This window comes from Staurois parvus, unplaced genomic scaffold (assembly GCF_062004578.1).
Source record: "Staurois parvus isolate SC_StPar_1 unplaced genomic scaffold, SC_StPar_1.0 ptg003346l, whole genome shotgun sequence".
In the NCBI taxonomy this organism is placed as follows: Eukaryota; Metazoa; Chordata; class Amphibia; order Anura; family Ranidae; genus Staurois; species Staurois parvus.
This window is the reverse complement of record NW_028321142.1, coordinates 64208-85329: the sequence shown is the minus strand read 5'-3', so window position 1 is coordinate 85329 and position 21122 is coordinate 64208. Positions and strand designations below refer to the sequence as shown.

Here is a 21122-nt window from a genome sequence, read left to right as displayed (position 1 = left end):
AGAGTATTACAAGAATATCGTTTTATTATCATTTGTATCATTTTTTCAAAAGATTTTCCTTTCTTTATAAATAAGAGTATCACTTTATATGAGTTGGGTGTGGCAGCTCAGGGATTGCTGGAGGGAAGTCCTGGATTGTTTCTTGGATACACAGAATATAACCGGATAGAACATTTATAGGGGAAGGTGATCCCGGGAATATCCGAATGCCTCTCGGGGGGTCAGGAAGGGATACTTCCCCCTGCAGGAGGAGATTGGATCGTGCTTTGCTGGGTTGTTTGCCTTCCTCTGGATCCACTGTGGTTGGAGGATTAGAACTTGTTTTTTAATGGTTGAACTGGATGGACTTTTGTCTTTTTTCAGCCAGACTAACTACAGTGAAGGAAATTCATATTCACTCCCCTGCTGATGGTGAATGTTCGCCCCTCACACAGAAATGATCGGTCTAACAATGGAATGTTCGCCCCTCACACAGAAATGATCGGTCTAACAATGGAATGTTCGCCCCTCACACAGAAATGATCGGTCTAACAATGGAATGTTCGCCCCTCACACAGAAATGATCGGTCTAACAATGGAATGTTCGCCCCTCACACAGAAATGATCGGTCTAACAATGGAATGTTCCCCCTCACACAGAAACGATCGGTCTAACAATGGAATGTTCGCCCCTCACACAGAAATGATCGGTCTAACAATGGAATGTTCGCCCCTCACACAGAAATGATCGGTCTAACAATGGAATGTTCGGTGTAACACTGAGAGACAGAATACAACAACAAATTCAGCAGAAATGCGTCTAACAAATGATGACGGATCTGCATGTTCATGAGGGAAAGAAGGATTTGATCTCCTTCACAAAACATGACTTAGTACTTGGTGGCCAATCCCTTGTTGGCCATCACAGAGGTCAGATGTTTCCTGGAGTTGGCCCCCAGGTTCGCACACATCTCAGGAGGGATTTTGGCCCACTCCTCTTGGCAGATCCTCTCCAAGTCTTTAAGGTTCGGTGGCTGACGTTTGGCAACTCGAACTTTCAGCTCCTCCACAGATTTTCAATTTGGATGAAGGTGTGGAGATTGGCTAGGCCACTCCAGGACCTTAGTGTGCTTCTTCTTGAGCCGCTCCTTTGTTGCCTTGGCCGTGTGTTTTGGGTCATTGTCATGCTGGAACACCCATCCACCACCCATTTTCAATGCCCTGGCTGAGGGAAGAAGGTTCTCACCCACGATTTGATGGTACATTGCCCCGTCCATCGTCCCTTTGATGCGATGAAGTTGTCCTGTCCCCTTAGCAGAAAAACACCCCCAAAGCAGAATGTTTCCACCACCATGTTTCACAGTTGGGATGGTGTTCTTGGGGTCATAGGCAGCATTCCTCCTCCTCCTCCAAACACGGCGAGTTGAGTTGATGCCAAAGAGCTGGATTTTGGTCTCCTCTGACCACAACACTTCCCACCAGTCCTCCTCTGCATCATTCAGATGTTCAGTGGCAGACTTCAGATGGGCTGGACATGGGCTTTCTTGAGCAGAGGGACCGTGCGGGCACTGCAGGATTTCAGTCCTTGTCAGCGTAGTGTGTTACCAATTGTTTTCTTGGTGACTGTGGTCCCAGCTGCCTGGAGATCATTGACAAGATCCTCACGTGTAGTTCTGGGATGATTCCTCACTGTTCTCATGATCATTGACACCCCACGAGGTGAGATCTTGCATGGTGCACCAGACCTAGGGAGACTGACACTTGTTTTGTGTGTCTTCCATTTGTGAATGATTGCACCAACTGTTGTCACCTTCTCACCAAGCTGCTTGGCCATAGTTTGGTAGCCCAGTCCAGCCTTGTGTAGGTCTACCATCTTGTCCCTGACATCCCTGGACAGCTCTTTGGTCTTTGCCATGGTGGAGAGTTTGGAATCTGATGGTTTGATGGCTCCTGTGGACAGGTGTCTTTTATACAGGTAACACAATGAGATTAGCAGCACTCCCTTTAAGAGACTGCTTCTAATCTCAGCTTGTTACCTGTATGAGAGACACCTGGGAGCCAGAAATCCTGCTGAATGATAGGGGATCAAATCCTTCTTTCCCTCATGAACATGCAGATCCGTCATCATTTGTTAGACGCATTTCTGCTGAATTTGTTGTTGTATTCTGTCTCTCAGTGTTACACCGAACATTCCATTGTTAGACCGATCGTTTCTGTGTGAGGGGGAACATTCCATTGTTAGACCGATCATTTCTGTGTGAGGGGCGAACATTCCATTGTTAGACCGATCATTTCTGTGTGAGGGGCGAACATTCCATTGTTAGACCGATCATTTCTGTGTGAGGGGCGAACATTCCATTGTTAGACCGATCATTTCTGTGTGAGGGGCGAACATTCCATTGTTAGACCGATCATTTCTGTGTGAGGGGCGAACATTCCATTGTTAGACCGATCATTTCTGTGTGAGGGGCGAACATTCAGCATCAGCAGGGGGGCAAATACACATTTCCTTCACTGTATGTAACTATGTATATTATGAGTATCATTTTATTATAAGTATATTCTTTCATTACAAGAGTATCATTTTATTGCTAGAATATCATTTCATTAATAGGGAATTATTTTATTAAAAGTGTTCTTTTGCTATAAGAATATCCTTTTACTTTAATATTTTATTATAATATATATCCTCTTATCCATTTCCTGTCATTTATTCAGTTTCATACTCCGCAGCTCCCCATACAATGTTCCTCTTGGAGAGGAGAGATAAGAAAAATAAAATCTGGACACTTCATTAGCATAATTAATTAGCCTGCCTTTTCGGACGGCTATTATTAACCTCCCGATGTATCGCGGTGTAATTATCAATGGAGACACGTGTTTGTCCTTGGACAACATCGAACAAAATCCATAAAGATCGGGCGGTGGCGGGCGGGCGCTCTGCTCCCTCAGATATGGAGGAATGATGGGTAAAGTCTATATATACAGAATGGAAAAGTCCATGGCTGCAACTCTCTGTACTCTTTAGCAGGGGCGGACTGACCATTCGAGCCCTGGGGCCCGGGGTCAGTAGGGGGCCCCATGACATGCCCCTGGTACCTTTCATAGGCTTTTTTGGGTGTGGTTTGACTGTGGGTAAGGACACAGAAGCCCCATGATCCCCTATTGCCCAGGGGCCCCATGAGTTGTCAGTCTGCCCCTGCTCTGTAGCAAGTGTCAGATACAAGATGTCAGAACCGGAAGTGCCCACTGGGTGAGGCGAGGGCCAGGAGTCATTTCTTGGATTCCGGGGGGGCCCGGTGCCTCCTGATTTAAGCTACCTGGCCTTACCGGAGGCTGGGAAGGCACAGGACCTGCGGTGATGTTAAGTGCCCCCTGGGAGTGGCATCCTGGAGTTGCCGGAGTAGCCCTGTAGAGTTGGGACTCATCACCAAATTTGGTTTCCAGGCCACAAGGCCTAGCTATTGCACCTACACCGCCATCTTTGATTTTTCCTGTTTATTTTCTCATGTGTATGTCACTTTGCACTTATGTCTGTGGGGTTTTTTTTTTTGCTTGGATTGTAGGGTGAGGGTTTTTGGGCCTACCCTGAAGTCTAGGGGGAGGATGTGTGGCCCTTAGGTTCCTTCCTCATGCCTTAGGGGATCTCTCTTCAGGAGAGCCCCCCACTTAGTACTCATTGGTCGGCTTCAGTTGACCACGAGGAGTAGGGTCCACCAAGCCTTTTGGCTAGAAGGACCTAAGTGTGCCGTGCCTAGGGTGGCCACCTCATCCCTTTAAACCTGAACACATATTGATTACACGGGTTCTGAGGCTGATTACGGTGGTAATTACACTCACTTGGTGCCTTTTCTACCATAATTTAGCCTCAGAACCCGTGCAATTAGCATGTGTTTGGGGTTAAAGGGATGAGGTCAACCCAAGCCTTGCCCCATCAGGAGTCTTGCACCCCAGGGACTCAGGAAAGGGGAGGGGACCATATGGCACACCCCAAATGCTCTTCTTTGTGTGTATTTGGTTTTGCACACGGCACCATGGACTTGTACGAAAAAAAACAAGTGTCAGATCCAGCATTTATTTGGAGTGATACTTTGTTTCAGAATAAACCTAAAAAAGTGCTACAATCATGGACTTGTCGTTGTCATACAAGTCAAGCCGGGACTTTCCATTCTCCAGGTATAAAATGGGATGCCGGCGTGGCAGTACTACATGCAGTAGTGGTTGGCAAGTGTGTCCTATTACTGATAGGTGGCGCACATGGCACAAGCCAGTCCAGAGACCAAGATGGCGGACGACAGTGTTAGTGTGTGCAGCGAGCGGTGATGACGTTCCTTGTGAACGAAGGCCGGGGATATCTACAGAAGACTTCAAGCACAGCGCGGTGATGAGACATACGAATGATGGAAACGTTTCAAAGATGGCGGTACATCCATCAGTGCCAATCCCGGCCGTGGTGGTTCCCAGCCCAGAGCAGTCATTCCTGGGAACATTCAGTGCGTGGAACACCTGATCCTGGATAATCGATCGTGAAATCGCACAGGAGAATCTTTCTGTGGGAACGGTGAACACAATGATGAGGAAGTGAAGCCGGCTCTCATAGGATGGTTCAGGCGTCCTGAAAAAAATCTTTCTATGCCGGAGCTTCTTGGGCATTAGCTACACGCTGGGATAAGTGTATAAATGTAGCAGGGGAGTATTTCGAAAAATAAATGCAGTTTCCACTCCTTAAAATCTTTTTTTTTATTGTAGAAACCCAAAAGTCCCAGTTTGACTTGAACGCCCCTTGTATATCAGGGCTGTTGGGGTTGGGTTGCAGGAGCCCCAACTTCCTACATTGATCCTGTGGTTCAGTCAAAAATTTGGACTACCCTCCTGAGGGCCACTGTGTAATGGGTATCCCTACGCCTCTCCCCGCACAGCCAGGTAACGGATATTTCTCACACAGACCTGCATCCAAAGACAATGACCAGTCCATGGGATTGGTTTTGTGGTTTTATTAGGGGAATTCAACTTGGACAGGAAATAGGGATTATGGGACACCCAGTTTGGCTTGAATCAATGGAAGGGGGACATTTCCCTTCAACTTACAAAGGCAGATCCTGGACTGTCCTTTTCCTGAAAGCCATCAGTTGTTGCGGATCTGTAGAAGCCGCCCTTTATGGGCGAGGAACTAGCAGCCCCTCAAGAATCAGCTTACTTCTCGTAGCTACATGCAGAGATATCATCCCTCCCCGTGTAGAACTGCTCCCACCTCCGCAGCCTGCAAACACTAAGAGCCCTCCTGGCTTCTCGGAAGGTCTCCTGGGCCAAGGATGAAGGGTTGAGCCCAGCACTGTCCTTAGAAAGCTTGCTACGCATGGCAGTCTCTCCCCTTGTAGATCCCAGAGAGTGCTACTGTACTCACACTGTCCTCTTTGCTCCAGGTCTCAATCCCATCCATGCCCCATTGCTGAATGTATCATCCCAAGCCCAGCCTGGAGGCCGTTCCCCCCCAGACCTAGGGGACCCCTCCTAGGCACCGACAGTCTCCTCAGCTCTTCCACCTGACTCCCCTGTCAGCCTGACTCCCACATATTTATGGGCCAGTCCACCACTCTACCAGGGCCTCCAATCCTGGACTCCCTTGAACATGCAGATCAGGTCTCTACTTCATCCTGCTTACCGACTTCTGGAAGGTTTTATGGTCCTCCAGATTCTGGAGGAGGTGATAGAGCCACAACCTGTTGAGTCATCCAGCTGACCTGCAATGACCCGACCTCAATCACAGACTTGCACAGTTACCATCAGTCATCCACAATGACGTTACCTGCAAGTCACTCCACTATTGTAGCAGCATGCTAGAGGGTAGATGTCTACAAAGTGGTTGTAGCAGCATGTGTGTCACTTGGCAGGATCTAGAGTGCCCACAGCAACAGAAGGATATCCCATTTTGACCCTCCAAATATACAGAAGTCCAACCAAAAGGTTGCAGCATTCTCCAAAAGTTTCATTCAAAAGGATTCCATGGGGGTGTCAGGAGTGCATCCCTAGCGTGTATGATTCCAAGGGGCCCAGTGCCTCCTGGTTTTAGTGGTGCTCCCTGGCTTGGCTGAGGGCTTGGAAGACGGAGAGCCCGCAGTGTCATGCGCCCCCTGGGAGTGGTGATCCGGAGGGGCCACAGTGACAGTATGGGTTTGGGAACCCTCTGTGTGGAACAGCACTTTAGTCATGACCTTGAGTGCTTTTTTTTCTGCACTTCACCTCATAGGCTAAGCCTTTTGGCCAAGACCTAGACTAGCCTAGCCATTGTACAGCACATTGGCACTAGGGTGTGGGTCTACGGACCTAAGGTCCAGGGGGAGGATGTCTTTGACTCCTCCATCCCCTGCCTGGGGGTCTCCCTTTTGGAGAGCCCCTTACCTATAACTCAGTGGTTGGTTTTGGCTGGCAACAAGGAGAGGACATTTTGGCTAGGTGAACCAGAGTTCCCCTATCAGGAGTCGTGAGTCCCAGGGGGTCAGGGAGGTTCTTCCTCTTTGGGAGTTGACCAGTGATGCATCCTGTGCACTTTTTTGGTTCATGTGGGACTTTTTTGGGTGCACCTTTTAGTAAAAGAATGGGCAATGGGACTTGGCACTTGAAAAGCCCTATTCTTGGTCTAATAGCTGTCTAACATACAGCTACATGCATGTGGTTCACGTGACCCACGGTGTCTGGTCTGGTCATGTCATCTATGGAAATGAAGGGAAAATCCTCTTACTTTTGGGATATGAAATGGAATCAGAAATCTAAAACATTTTTGTTCTGAGACGGCTTTGCTGTCCCCACCCCTCCCCCACATTTCAGATGGCTGAACAACCAGTCGACTTTTATTGAATGTCTCTGAAGGCTTTTATCTCTTGTGTTGTCTGTCTTTCTTTGGTGCCAATTTTGGTCGGGAAGCTGAAGATATAAAAATATCTCCTCTGAAGCGGATGTGATGACCTGGAGGATGATTTGAAGGTTCCTTTTGAAGCCGGGGGAATTTTTTTGCCGAGGTCTGAGCTATAATAACGCCTCACCTCCCAGGACCTCTCTTGTCAGCTCCGAGTGTTCTTTGCCGGAGCTAAATGATTGCTCCGTCTCGGGAAATATTACGCGGCGCTCTAAAGAGGAGCGCGCCATTTCTCATATTGAACAAACATCACTGTTAATCCCACCAATGATACTTTACCATCTCCATGGAAATTCTATGACCTTCCCAAGTCGCTCCTCTGTAGACAAGTCCCTGGCTCTCAGGTGGAGACGTTGATGAATGGCCCCGGGGCCCCAAAGGCCCCCTTCCTAGAAGGCTTCATAGACATTTAAATGTGAATGTTTAACCTTCTCACCTGTGACTTTTACCGAGAAAAACTACCACGGAAAAATTGCTTTTCTGTTTTCATTGTCTGACCGCAGTGATGAGGGGGGATTGTTATTTCCATCGAGGAGATACTGACGAGTTGTATTCCTGAGCCGGAGAGAACGGCGGCACGTAGACACCTTTGGACTCCACGTGCCTGGGTGGCCTGGAGGCAGTTGAGCTGCGGTTTTACCTCCCTCCCCCCTAAAAAAAATAAAACCGCCCAGCTACAAGTTAGTATGGGCAGTGGCCATGTTGCTGCACACCACTGTGGTTGTGCTGCGGCATTGTGCATTGGGTGGGCAGTACCACCACCAAATATGACCTATCCAAGGGAACGGGGCTATGCGGCAACCAGGGGCGGACTGACAATTCATGGGGCCCCTGGGCAATAGGGGATCATGGGACCCCTGTGTCCTTGCCCGCACCCAAAAAAGCCTATGAAAAAGGTACCAGGGGCATCTCATGGGGCCCCCTAATGACCCCAGGCAGTGCCCGAGTGCTCAAATGGTCAGTCCGCCCCTGGCGGCAACTGTTCTGCAACTACATGCAGAGGATTTGGGCTAGGAAGGGGAGATCTGTGCTGGGAGGGGGAATTGGGAGGTGGACATTCCTGCTAGGAGGGGGATTGGGCAGGGGGAGTTTATGTTAGGAGGGCAAATTTGGGGGTTGTGGTGGTATTTGTGCTAGGAGAGGAAATTGCGGGGGGGGGGGGGGGGGGGTTGGTCATCAAAATCACTCCTTCTAGCAAAAATCATCTCCCCCTCAAATTTCCCCTCCAAGCACAAACCCCTTCTCACCCCCCCCCACAGCTCCTCCCAGCACAAATCACCCCCTTCTCCAATCCCGCCTGCCAGCAGAAATCCCCCCCCCCCCACATGGAAGAAAAATAGATTTGAAATATATTTTTAAAATATTCTTCCCAAATACATTGACATATATTTGAAATACTACAATTTGGGCCATATTCAATATATTTCACTATATATATATATATATATATTTTATGTTGAAATGCGTTTTTATTACAAAATATATGAAAAAATATTTTTAAAAATACATTTTCAAATATACCGTATGTCTTTAAAAATACAATTTACCTTTTTGGAATGCATTTACAAATAAATGTAAAAAAATATATTTTTAAAAATATTTTTCATATATTTTGTAATATATAAAAAATGCATTTCAACATGCAGTATATTTTTTTAACGTATAAAAAAAAAGTAATTTTACCATATACTTTTACATATATTTGTAAATGCATTCCAAAAATGTAAATTGTATTTTTAAAGACATACGGTGTATTTGAAAATGTATTTTTAAAAATATTTTTCATATATTTTGTAGTAAAAACGCATTTCAACATACTATCTATCTATATATATCTATATCTAGATATAGATATATATATACAGTGGGTCAAAAAAGTATGTAGTCCCCACCAATTGTGCAAGTTCTCCCACTTACAAAGATGAGAGAGGCCTGTAATTGGCATCATAGGGAGACCTCAACTATGAGAGACAAAATGAGAAAACAAATCCAGACAATCTCATTGGCTGATCTGGAAAGAATTTATTTGCAAATTATGGTGGAAAATAAGTATTTGGTGAATATGAAAAGTTCATGTCAATACTTTGTTATATATCCTTTGTTGGCAATGACAGAGGTCAGACGTTTCCTGGAAGTCTTCACAAGGTTGGCACACACTGTTGCTGGTATGTTGGCCCATCCTCCATGCAGATCTCCTCCTCCATGCAGATCTCCTCTAGAGCAGTGATGTTTTGGGGCTGTCGCTGGGCAACACGGACTTTCATCTCCCTCCAAAGGTTTTCTATGGGGTTGAGATCTGGAGACTGGCTAGGCCACTCCAGGACCTTGAAATGCTTCTTACGAAGCCACTCCTTCGTTGCCCGGGCGGTATGTTTGGGATCATTGTCATGTTGGAAGACCCAGCCACGTTTCATCTTCAATGCCCTTGCTGATGGGAGGTTTGCACTCAAAATCTCACGATACATGGCCCCATTCATTCTGTCCTGTACATGGATCAGTCGTCCTGGTCCCTTTGCTGAGAAACAGCCCCAAAGCATGATGTTGCCACCCCCATGCTTCACAGTAGGTATGGTGTTCTTTGGATGCAGCTCAGCATTCTCTCTCCTCCAAACACGACGAGTTGTGTTTCTACCAAACAGTTCTATTTTGGTTTCATCTGACCATATGACATTCTCCCAATCCTCTTCTGGATCATCCAAATGCTCTCTAGCAAACTTCAGACGGGCCCCGGACATGTACTGGCTTAAGCAGGGGGCCACGTCTGGCACTGCAGGATCTGAGTCCCTGGCGGCGTAGTGTGTTACTGATGGTAGCCTTTGTTACGTTGGTCCCAGCTCTCTGCAGGTCATTCACTAGGTCCCCCCGTGTGGTCCTGGGATTTTTGCTCACCGTTCTTGTGATCATTTTGACCCCACGGGGTGAGATCTTGCGTGGAGCCCCAGATGGAGGGAGATTATCAGTGGTCTTGTATGTCTTCCATTTTCTAATTATTGCTCCCACAGTTGATTTGTTCAGACCAAGCTGCTTGCCTATTGCAGATTCAGTCTTCCCAGCCTGGTGCAGGTCTACAATGTTGTTTCTGGTGTCCTTCGATGGCTCTTTGGTCTTCACCATAGTGGAGTTTGGAGTGTGACTGTTTGAGGTTGTGGACAGGTGTCTTTTATACTGATAACAAGTTCAAACAGGTGCCATTGATACAGGTAATGAGTGCAGGACAGAGGAGCCTCTTAAAGAAGAAGGTCCAGGTCTGTGAGAGCCAGAAATCTTGTTGTTTGTAGGTGACCAAATACTTATTTTCCACCATAATTTGCAAATAAATTCTTTCCAGATCAGCCAATGAGATTGTCTGGATTTGTTTTCTCATTTTGTCTCTCATAGTTGAGGTCTCCCTATGATGCCAATTACAGGCCTCTCTCATCTCTGTAAGTGGGAGAACTTGTACCATTGGTGGGGACTAAATACTTTTTTGCCCCACTGTATATATATATATTTATTTATTTATATATTTTAAAATATATAGTATTTCACATCCATGTCAATATATTTGGGAAGGATATTTGAAAAATATATTTTTCTCCCATGTGGTGGTGGGGGGGGGGGGGGATTTCTGCTGGGAGGAGGGATTGGAGAAGGGGGAAATTTGTGGAGATATGCGGGGGGGGGGGGGGGTGAGAAAGAATTTGTGCTTGGAGGGGAAATTTGAGGGGGAGATGAGTGAATTGAATGATGGTGGTGGTGAGGGTTATGCTCACTGAAGGTATTGGGGGGGGGGGATTTGTGCTTGGGGGGGAAATTTGAGCGGCAGAAAATTTGTGTTTGGAGGGAGGATTTGGGTAGAATTATTAGTGTTGGGAGGGGGGATTTTGGGGAGAATTATTTGTGTTGGGAGGGAGGATTTGGGTAGAATTATTTGTGTTGGGAGGGGGGATTTGGGTAGAATTATTAGTGTTGGGAGGGGGGATTTGGAAGAGAATTATGTGTGTTGGGAGGGAGGATTTGGGTAGAATTATTTGTGTTGGGAGGGGGGATTTGTGGGAGAATTATTAGTGTTGGGAGGGGGGATTTGGGGGAGAATTATGTGTGTTTGGAGGGAGGATTTGGGTAGAATTATTAGTGTTGGGAGGGGGGATTTGGGGGAGAATTATGTGTGTTGGGAGGTGGGATTTGGGGGAGAATTATTTGTGTTGGGAGGGGGGATTTGGGTAGAATTATTTGTGTTGGGAGGGGGGATTTAGGTAGAATTATTTGTGTTGGGAGGGGGGATTTAGGTAGAATTATTTGTGATGGGAGGGGGGATTGGGGGAGAATTATTTGTGTTGGGAGGGGGGATTTAGGCAGAATTATTTGTGATGGGAGGGGGGATTGGGGGAGAATTATTTGTGATGGGAGGGGGGATTGGGGGAGAATTATTTGTGATGGGAGGGGGGATTTAGATAGAATTATTTGTGCTGGGAGGGGGGATTGGGGTAGAATTATTTGTGATGGGAGGGGGGATTTGGGTAGAATTATTTGTGATGGGAGAGGGATTGGGGGAGAATTATTTGTGTTGGGAGGGGGGGTTGGGGGGAAATGATTTGTCTTGGGAGGGGGGATTTGGGTAGAATTATTTGTGTTGGGAGGGGGGATTTGTGGGTAGAGAGAGGATTTGCGCTCTGGGGGGGGAGGATTTGTGCTCTGAGGGGGGGAGGATTTGTGCTAGGAGGGGGGGAGGATTTGTGCTAGGAGGGGGGATTGGAAAGTGGCAACGGGGGGGGGGAAAGGATTTGTGCTGGGGATATTAGAGGGGGAGACTTGTACTGGCAGGAGAGGGAATTTTTGTTTAGGAAATATTTTGGTTTCCAAAGGGAACATATGTTTGGGGGGGGGGGGGGGTGAGCATACAGGTCAGTGCTTGATTTTTTTTTTTTGGAGGGGGGGGTTGCTTTCATATGACGTTGGGGTGGGGTTGGGTGGGGTGGGTGGAGGCATCTGGCATCTCCGCCCTGGGCGCTGGATGACCTTGCCCTGCCCTGAACTAATGCCAATCTTAACAGTCTCCTCAGCTTTCATTCGTGAACTACAGAACACCTCCCTCCCCTCTCTGCCATTTTCCATTCCTTGAGCAGACCTGGTCGAACCCTTTGTCCCGTGTGGGGGCGGTAATGAGTCGGTTCATACACTGCCAGATAGAAGAACGACCTCGGAGTGACTATTAATCCGCTCAGCTCTTTGTTCCCGCGTAAAGCAGCTCTTGAAGTGGCGAGCGCGCCGGAAGACGGCTGACACCACTAATTACCCGGCCGCCATCGAAGCACAAAGTGGGAGGAGTGTAATATTGTCACTTAAAAGCAAAGAGAAAAAAAAAAATATTCTGCAAGTGGAATCCAGCCGGCTCAGTCTTCAGGATCGGCAGCCTCATTGTGGGGGAGGGGGGGGGGATTTAACCAGCAAATTACAATTTGGACCTTTTTTGGAGGAGATGGGAGTTTTATTTGCGGCATTTCTAGGTGGCGTGCCTCACACACTGATATCAGTCCCTGTCCTCAAGGACCTTACAATCTAAGGTCCCTATCAGGCGTGGACTGACCATTCAGGCAGTGTCCGAGGGCCCAGGGTCAGTAGGGGGCCCCATGAGATGCCCCTGGTACCTTTCATAGGCTTTTTTGGGTGTGGTTTGAATGTGGGCGAGGACACAGGGGCCCCATGATCCCCTATTGCCCGGGGGCCCCATGTGTTTTCAGTCCGGCCTTGGTCCGGCCTATCAGGGGCGGACTGACCATTCAGGCAGTGCCCGACGGCCCAGGGTCAGTAGGGGCCCTGTGAGATGCCCCTGGTACCTTTCATAGGCTTTTTTGGGTGTGGTTTGAGTGTGGGCGAGGACACGGGGGCCCCATGATACCCTATTGCCCGGGGGCCCCATGAGTTGTCAGGCCGGCATTGGTCCGGCCCATCAGGGGCAGACTGATCATTCAGGCACTGCCCGGGGGCTCAGGGTCAGTAGGGGGCACCATGAGATGCCCCTGGTACCTTTCAAAGGCTTTTTTGGGTGTGGTTTGAGTGTGGGCGAGGACACAGGGGCCCCATGATACCCTCTTGCCTGGGGGCCCCATGAGTTGTCAGTCCGGCTTTGGTCTGGCCTATCAGGGGCGGACTGACCATTCAGGCAGTGCCCAAGGGCCCTGGGTCAGTAGGGAGCACCATGAGATGCCCCTGGTACCTTTCAAAGGCTTTTTTTGGGTGTGGTTTGAGTGTGGGCGAGGACACAGGGGCCCCATGATGCCCTATTGCCCGGGGGCCCCATGAGTTGTCAGTCCGGCTTTGGTCTGGCCTATCAGGGGCAGACTGACCATTCAGGCAGTGCCCGAGGGCCCGGGGTCAGTAGGGGGCACCATGAGATGCCCCTGGTACCTTTCAAAGGCTTTTTTTGGGTGTGGTTTGAGTGTGGGCACGGACACAGGGGCCCCATGATACCCTATTGCCCGGGGCCCCATGAGTTGTCAGGCCGGCATTGGTCCGGCCCATCAGGGGCAGACTGATCATTCAGGCACTGCCCGGGGGCTCAGGGTCAGTAGGGGGCACCATGAGATGCCCCTGGTACCTTTCAAAGGCTTTTTTGGGTGTGGTTTGAGTGTGGGCGAGGACACGGGGGCCCCATGATCCCCTATTGCCCAGGGGCCACATGAGTTGTCAGTCCAACTTTGGTCTGGCTTATCAGGGGCAGACTGACCATTCAGGCACTGCCCGAGGGTCCAGGGTCACTAGAGGGCCCCATGAGATACCCCTGTTACCTTTCATAAGCTTTTTTTGGTGTGGTTTGAGTGTGGGCGAGGACACAGGGCCCCCATGATCCCCTATTGCCCGGGGGCCCCATGAGTTGTCAGTCCGGTCCTGGTCCCTATCTCACATACTAGGATCAATCAAGACTGGAGACAATTAATCTCCCAGCTTGTCCTTGGAGGAGCATGCAAACTCCATACAAATATGGTCCAGAATGGGATTTGAACCAAGATCCCCGGTGCTGCAAGCCAGAAGTGCCAACCACTATGCCAGTAAGCTGCCTTTCCTTGCAGGGTGACAACGGCTTCCAGGAATTAGAAGACCCGGGCCTGCCTTCCCTCTAATGTAGTGTCACAGAAATGGCCAATCTGAGGGTTACAAGGCCGATAGACGGAATATTGGGCTTTGGTGGGCTTTGGTGGGCTTTGGTGGGCTGCCACTTATATACATTACAATACATTCCAGGAGCCTCCGTCCAGTCATCCTTCTTTAGAAAGCAGCCTCACCCTGAGTAGAAAAGCATGTCCCCCGCCAGCATGCTGCAAAGAAGGAGCCTTGCTCTCGGTGTAGAAGCAGAGGTCTCCCGAAAACTCCTCCTGGGTCTGACCTGGAGCTCTGTACTCAGCTCTGCTCATGCTCCCGACTGACTGGAGGGCTCCGGCTCTGGCTGGCAGGGGACAGGCTTTGCTACTCAGGCTGTGGCTGCTTTCTAAAGAAAACGAAGTGTAAGACTTTCCGCAACACTTTTGTTTTGAGGCTCCTGAATGGATTCAGCTGATTTGAGGTTGGCTTTCATGAGCCAGCTGAAGCTCAGATCACCGCGGGTCCAACGTATTCACAATCAATTTGCTGCCACACTTGTTTGTTGGCTTTTCTGTTCCCCTCTGATCCGGTATATCCCATATCTGCAGATATCTGAAAAGAATGGACCCTCCCCCATGTAACTGCAGCAAAGGGCCGGGGGCCGGGGGCCAGGGGCCGGTGCGTTGTGGAGGGGCTAGATTAGGATGGGTAGGGGGGCAGATGCTGCAACTTTAGCGACTTTCTGCAGTGGAGGAATCGGCAAACATCAGGTCAGCAGTGCGGAGTCCTCGGCGTCGTGTTTTATATCATGTGCAACGCAGGAAAATCTGACATTCTGCAGCTGAGGCCTCCACTAGATACTGTGCTGGAGGACCATTCGCCAGATTAGGAGGCTGGGGTGAAGTGCCAGCACCAGGCTCATAGCCCCGCCTTTCATCCTCCACCCATAGCCCCGCCTTTCATCCTCCACCCATAGCCCCGCCTTTCATCCTCCACCCATAGATCCGCCATTTATCCTCCACCCATAGACCCGCCTTTCGTCCTCCACCCATAGACGCGCCTTTCATCCTCCACCCATAGACCCGCCTTTCATCCTCCACCCATAGCCCCGCCTTTCATCCTCCACCCATAGATCCGCCATTTATCCTCCACCCATAGACCCGCCTTTCGTCCTCCACCCATAGACCCGCCTTTCGTCCTCCACCCATAGACGCGCCTTTCATCCTCCACCCATAGACCCGCCTTTCGTCCTCCACCCATAGACCCGCCTTTCGTCCTCCACCCATAGACGCGCCTTTCATCCTCCACCCATAGACCCGCCTTTCATCCTCCACCCATAGATCCGCCTTTCATCCTCCACCCATAGACCCGCCTTTCATCCTCCACCCATAGACCCGCCTTTCATCCTCCACCCATAGCCCCGCCTTTCATCCTCCACCCATAGACCCGCCTTTCCTCCTCCACCCATAGACCCGCCTTTCCTCCTCCACCCATAGACCCGCCTTTCATCCTCCACCCATAGCCCCGCCTTTCATCCTCCACCCATAGACCCGCCTTTCGTCCTCCATCCATAGCCCCGCCTTTCATCCTCCACCCATAGACCCGCCTTTCCTCCTCCACCCATAGACCCGCCTTTCATCCTCCACTCATAGACCCGCCTTTTATTCTCCACCCATAGACCCGCCTTTCATCCTCCACCCATAGACCCGCCTTTCATCCTCCACCCATAGACCCGCCTTTCATCCTCCACCCATAGACGCGCCTTTCATCCCCCACCCATAGACCCGCCTTTCATCCTCCACCCATAGAACCGCCTTTCATCCTCCACCCATAGACCCGCCTTTCATCCTCCACCCATAGACCCGCCTTTCATCCTCCACCCATAGACCCGCCTTTCATCCCCCACCCATAGACCCGCCTTTCATCCTCCACCCATAGACCCGCCTTTCATCCTCCACCCATAGACCCACCTTTCATTCCTCAACCATAGACCCGTGTTTTATCTGTCCTTGAGTTCCAGACAGTGACTTTGCAAAGTCAGCCTCGTCAGTCTGCTGCAAGCGGTAAGAAGAATTTTCGCAGTCTCCCCTCCAGCAGTGATCACACTGTAACAAGTCACATGACGAGAAGCTGCAGGGATGAACGCCGCCAAACACTGCACAGGCCCCCCCGGGATTGAACATGATACATGACTGTGTCCTCCCTGAGCCAGTACCCCAGTCCAGGACCCTGGAGGATGGTCCTGGAGGATGGTCCTGGAGGATGGTCCAGGAGGATGGTCCAGGAGGATGGTCCTGGAGGATGGTCCAGGAGGATGGTCCAGAAGGATGGTCCAGGAGGATGGTCCAGGAGGATGGTCCTGGAGGATGGTCCAGGAGGATGGTCCAGGAGGATGGTCCTGGAGGATGGTCCTGGAGGATGGTCCAGGAGGATGGTCCTGGATGATGGTCCTGGATGATGCTCCTGGATGATGCTCCTGGAGGATGGTCCAGGAGGATGGTCCTGGAGGATGGTCCTGGAGGATGGTCCTGGATGATGGTCCTGGATGATGCCTGAACAAACATGGTGCCGTCCTTCCGGCATCATCAGGAGGAGTGCTGAGATCTCTGGGAGGGAATACAGTAAGTCCCTGGAAGGGTTACATTGATACATTTCTCAGCAAGCTACATCTGACACGGCTTCAATCTATAGAATCCTGAAAAAACAAAAAAAATGAGGGTCTGTAGGTGACCCCCCCCCCGTACTGACACATAGCCAAGGGGGGGGGGGGTTGTAGAGTCCTTCTATAGCCTGGACCCCTGAAGGGAATATCTGGGATCTGGCTCAGTTCAGCCCCCAGCAATGACCGTCTTCCTACGCATGCCATCCGGAGCTCTACCTCAATTATTTATAGGGCGCCATCTGAATGGAGGGAACATCTTCTGTTTTTGCTGCGGGCTGTTTCCAGATAAAGCCCACGTCTCCCAACCTCCACGTTGTATTTTGCGGCTCTCATTGTTCTCCGTAGGATCCTCGCTGCCTCCAGCCCCAGCAGTCTTCTCTGCCCCCCCCCCCTTCCAAAAATCTGCACAGAATAAAAGTTTGCCGAGATGCCAAGGCCCCGCTTCTCCGACATTCGTGCATCAGATTTCATTGTTCCCTGAGAGAGGCCCGTGGGGGAGCGGCGTCCATGAATACGGCCTTGCATTAGTGGAAATAGGGGGGGGGGGCAGCAGTACCCCCGGCAGGAGGAGAACGCTTTCTACATCATCAACGTCCCTGTAGACCTCGAAGTAGAATGTTAGAGACTGGATGTGCAGTAGTCCCAGTGGACGGAGGGCAGAGGATTGTTTTCATGGTGTCACTGCATCCCGCACCGAGATACAACAAGATGGCATTCCACTTCATAAATATAAACAGCGTGAAGAGGGTGGAAGAAACACAGATGTGGTGTGAGTGTGCTTGTGTTCACCCATTGGTGTCAGTGGGAGGAATAGTGCCCCATCATTGGTGTCAGTGAGAGGAATAGTGTCCCATCATTGGTGTCAGTGGGAGGAATAGTGCCCCATCATTGGTGTCAGTGGGAGGAATAGTGCCCCATCATTGGTATCAGTGGGAGGAATAGTGCCCCATCATTGGTGTCAGTGGGAGGAATAGTGCCCCATCATTGGTGTCAGTGGGAGGAATAGTGCCCCATCATTGGTATCAGTGGGAGGAATAGTGCCCCATCATTGGTATCAGTGGGAGGAATAGTGTCCCATCATTGGTGTCAGTGGGAGGAATAGTGTCCCATCATTGGTGTCAGTGGGAGGAATAGTGTCCCATCATTGGTGTCAGTGGGAGGAATTAGTGCCCCATCATTGGTATCAGTGGGAGGAATAGTGCCCCATCATTGGTATCAGTGGGAGGAATAGTGTCCCATCATTGGTGTCAGTGGGAGGAATAGTGTCCCATCATTGGTGTCAGTGGGAGGAATAGTGTCCCATCATTGGTGTCAGCGGGAGGAATAGTGCCCCATCAATGGTGTCAGCGGGAGGAATAGTGCCCCATCATTGGTGTCAGCGGGAGGAATAGTGCCCCATCATTGGTGTCAGTGGGAGGAATAGTGCCCCATCATTGGTGTCAGTGGGAGGAATAGTGCCTCATCATTGCTGTCAGTGGGAGGAATAGTGCCCCATCATTGGTGTCAGTGGGAGGAATAGCGCCCCATCATTGGTGTCAGTGGGAGGAATAGCACCCCATCATTGGTGTCAGTGGAAGGAATAGCGCCCCATCATTGGTGTCAGTGGGAGGAATAGCGCCCCATCATTGGTGTCAGTGGGAGGAATAGCGCCCCATCATTGGTGTCAGTGGGAGGAATAGCGCCCCATCATTGGTGTCAGTGGGAGGAATAGCGCCCCATCATTGGTGTCAGTGGGAGGAATAGCGCCACATCATTGGTGTCAGTGGGAGGAATAGTGCCCCATCATTGGTGTCAGTGGGAGGAATAGTGCCCCATCATTGGTGTCAGTGGGAGGAATAGTGCCCCATCATTGGTGTCAGTGGGAGGAATAGTGCCCCATCATTGGTGTCAGTGGCAGGAATAATGCCCCATCATTGGTGTCAGTGGAAGGAATAGTGCCCCATCATTGGTGTCAGTGGGAGGAATAGTGCCCCATCATTGGTATCAGTGGGAGGAATAATTCCTCATCTTTGGTGTCAGTGGGAGGAATAGTGTCCCATCATTGGTGTCAGTGGGAGGAATAGTACCCCATCATTGGTGTCAGTGGGAGGAATAGTACCCCATCATTGGTGTCAGTGGGAGAAATAGTACCCCATCATTGGTATCACTGGAATAAATAGTGTTCCATCATTGGTGTCAGTGGGAGGAATAGTGCCCCATTGTTGGTGTCAGTAGAAGAAATAGTGCCCCATCATTGGTGTCAGTGGGAGGAATGGTGCCCCATCATTGGTGTCAGTGGGAGGAATAGTGCCCCATCACTGGTGTCAGTGGGAGGAATAGTGCCCCATCACTGGTGTCAGTGGGAGGAATAGTGCCCCATCATTGGTGTCAGTGGGAGGAATAGTGCCCCATCACTGGTGTCAGTGGGAGGAATAGTGCCCCATCACTGGTGTCAGTGGGAGGAATAGTGCCCCATCATTGGTGTCAGTGGGAGGAATAGTGTCCCATCATTGGTGTCAGTGGGAGGAATAGTGTCCCATCATTGGTGTCAGTGGAGGAATAGTGCTCCATCATTGGTGTCAGTGGAGGAATAGTGCCCCATCATTGGTGTCAGTGGGAGGAATAGTGCCCCATCATTGGTGTCAGTGGGAGGAATAGTGCCCCATCATTGGTGTCAGTGGGAGGAATAGTGCCCCATCATTGGTGTCAGTGGGAGGAATAGTGCCTCATCATTGGTGTCAGTGGGAGGAATAGTGCCCCATCATTGGTGTCAGTGGGAGGAATAGTGCCCCATCATTGGTGTCAGTGGGAGGAATAGTGCCCCGTCATTGGTGTCAGTGGGAGGAATAGTGCCCCATCATTGGTGTCAGTGGGAGGAATAGTGCCCCATCATTGGTGTCAGTGGGAGCAATAGTTCCCCATCATTGGTGTCAGTGGGAGGAATAGTGCCTCATCATTGGTGTCAGTGGGAGGAATAGTGCCCCATCATTGGTGTCAGTGGGAGGAATAGTGCCACATCGTTGGTGTCAGTGGGAGAAATAGTGTCCCATCATTGGTGTCAGTGGGAGAAATAGTGCCCCATCATTGGTGTCAGTGGGAGGAATAGTGTCCCATCATTGGTGTCAGTGGGAGAAATAGTGTCCCATCATTGGTGTCAGTGGGAGGAATAGTTCCCCATCGTTGGTGTCAGTGGGAGGAATAGTTCCCCATCATTGGTATCAGTGGGAGGAATAGTGCCCCATCATTGGTGTCAGTGGGAGGAATAGTTCCCCATCGTTGGTGTCAGTGGGAGGAATAGTGCACCATCATTGGTGTCAGTGGGAGGAATAGTGCCCCATCATTGGTATCAGTGGGAGGAATAGTGCACCATCATTGGTGTCAGTGGGAGGAATAGTGCCCCATCATTGGTATCAGTGGGAGGAATAGTGCCCCATCATTGGTATCAGTGGGAGGAATAGTGCACCATCATTGGTGTCAGTGGGAGGAATAGTGCCCCATCATTGGTATCAGTGGGAGGAATAGTTCCCCATCATTGGTATCAGTGGGAGGAATAGTGTCCCATCATTGGTGTCAGTGGGAGGAATAGTGCCCCATCATTGGTATCAGTGGGAGGAATAGTTCCCCATCGTTGGTGTCAGTGGGAGGAATAGTTCCCCATCATTGGTGTCAGTGGGAGGAATAGTGCCCCATCATTGGTATCAGTGGGAGGAATAGTTCCCCATCGTTGGTGTCAGTGGGAGGAATAGTGTCCCATCGTTGGTGTCAGTGGGAGGAATAGTGCCCCATCATTGGTATCAGTGGGAGGAATAGTTCCCCATCGTTGGTGTCAGTGGGAGGAATAGTGCCCCATCATTGGTATCAGTGGGAGGAATAGTGCCCCATCATTGGTGTCAGTGGGAGGAATAGTGTCCCATCATTGGTATCAGTGGGAGGAATAGTTCCCCATCATTGGTGTCAGTGGGAGGAATAGTGCCCCATCATTGGTGTCAGTGGGAGGAATAGTTCCCCAAGAGTTGGTCATGTCCATGGGTTCCAGACTTCAGGCAGTCATTGCCAGTAAAGCAAAATATTAAAAATGAACATTTTATTTCTGATTATATTCATTTTTTCCAATTACTTTTGGTCCCTTGAATGAAGGGGGGGGGGGGGGGTGGCTACTCTTAAGAGCTGTAATTCCTAAACCCCTCCCCCAATGTGGATGTACATCCCCTCCAATTACACCGGAGAGTGCGCACTGTCCGCCCAGATCCATCATAGAACCAGAGCTGGGATAGGTTTTGGTAAATACTTGGAAAAAAAAATCTAAATTTGTGCCGGAGTCCAAATATATATGGACCGAACTGTACATACTGGGGGGGGGGGGGGATATGGGGGTGTATAGATATGGACTGAACTGTATATACTGGGGGGGCGGGGATATGGGGGTGTATATATATGGACTGATCTGTATATACTGGGGGGGGGGGCGGGGATATGGGGGTGTATATATATGGACTGAACTGTATATACTGGGGGGGGGGGGGGATATGGG

The 21122-nt window shown here is 50.0% G+C and overlaps 1 long non-coding RNA gene across 1 annotated transcript in view; it reads right to left on the bottom strand.

Moving 5' to 3' along the window:
• The window catches only part of LOC149428296 (uncharacterized), a 70921-nt gene that overhangs the window by 22640 nt on the left and 27159 nt on the right, over positions 1-21122 (bottom strand). The gene's annotated exons all lie outside the window — the stretch shown is intronic.